At 35.1% G+C, this 1,023-nt stretch overlaps 1 non-coding gene across 1 annotated transcript; it reads right to left on the bottom strand.

Annotated features, from left to right (window-relative positions):
• Positions 1-541: 541 nt before the first annotated feature.
• TRNAS-ACU (transfer RNA serine (anticodon ACU)) lies at positions 542-614 on the bottom strand. Its single transcript has one exon. It is a non-coding gene; the product is annotated as a tRNA-Ser (tRNA).
• Between the last annotated feature and the right edge of the window lie 409 nt (positions 615-1,023).

The following is a 1,023-nucleotide window of genomic DNA, read 5'->3' as shown; positions in this document are numbered from 1 at the left end:
TACAAAAACATAAAGAAAAAAAAAAAATTAACTGAATGAAAAATAAACATCGATTATTGAAGGTAGCATTAAATTATTATCTTAGAAGAGATGAGCATTTCGGTTTATTTACAAGAGTAGCAGTAACAGTTACCGTTTCACAAATGAACGGTTTCGTGAAGACGTTTAAAAAATAACAGTTTAGTGCAGGCAGTGTGTGAGGCCTGCTTTAAATATCATGGTTTAAATTAAAGAAATATTTTTAAAACATAAAAAATTTAACGATAGTTTTTTTCCTTGCTCAAATTTTTGTTAGATAAGAAACACAAAATTACTTATTTTCTGAAACGTTTTTTTTATTGTTTAATTATTATTTAATGTACTTTATCATCATCATCATCTCCCTTTTCACACCTAATGGTGCAAAGGGCACTGCATTGGTACACCAATCGCAGCGTATCTTGATCATTTTGTTACGTGAAGGTAATATAATCAGTCTTACGCTTCAGGTACCATGAAACATTCTAATGTAAAAACACCCTTCTAAACAAATATTTCACATCAACCATGTCGGGAATCGAACCCGAGACCTCTTGCATAGTAGGCAAACGCGCTGACCATTACACCACGTGGCCGATATATTTATAGTAACCTCGTTTTATGGAATTACATTAATATGTTTTAGTTTTAAACTTTTATTAAATGCAAATAGAGACCTTGAAATTCACAAAATGTCATTTTATTGATACCTTTGATTTTACTTTCATTCGGATTGTATGCGTATTATATGCACAATAATATTAATTTAACATTTATAATAAATTTATCGTCATTCCATGTCCGCTCCCTAGTTGGAGCATATGGTGTCCACGAAGATCCTCCAGGCTTTTTTGTCGGCTGCCAGCTCCTATGTGTCAGGTTCGCGTCCCGTAGTTCTGACATAAACTGCCGACGAACAGTCGGCAGTGGACGACCAGGACGTCGAGAACCGAATGCCTCGAAAATGAGGGAAGCGTGGTTAAGGCTCGTAGGAGCCAGCCGTAG

The sequence above is a fragment of the Micrasema longulum genome, unplaced genomic scaffold (assembly GCF_059751315.1).
Source record: "Micrasema longulum isolate JH-2025_06_02 unplaced genomic scaffold, ASM5975131v1 h1tg000558l, whole genome shotgun sequence".
Lineage (NCBI taxonomy): Eukaryota > Metazoa > Arthropoda > Insecta > Trichoptera > Brachycentridae > Micrasema > Micrasema longulum.
This window is presented reverse-complemented; position numbering and strand designations above follow the sequence as displayed.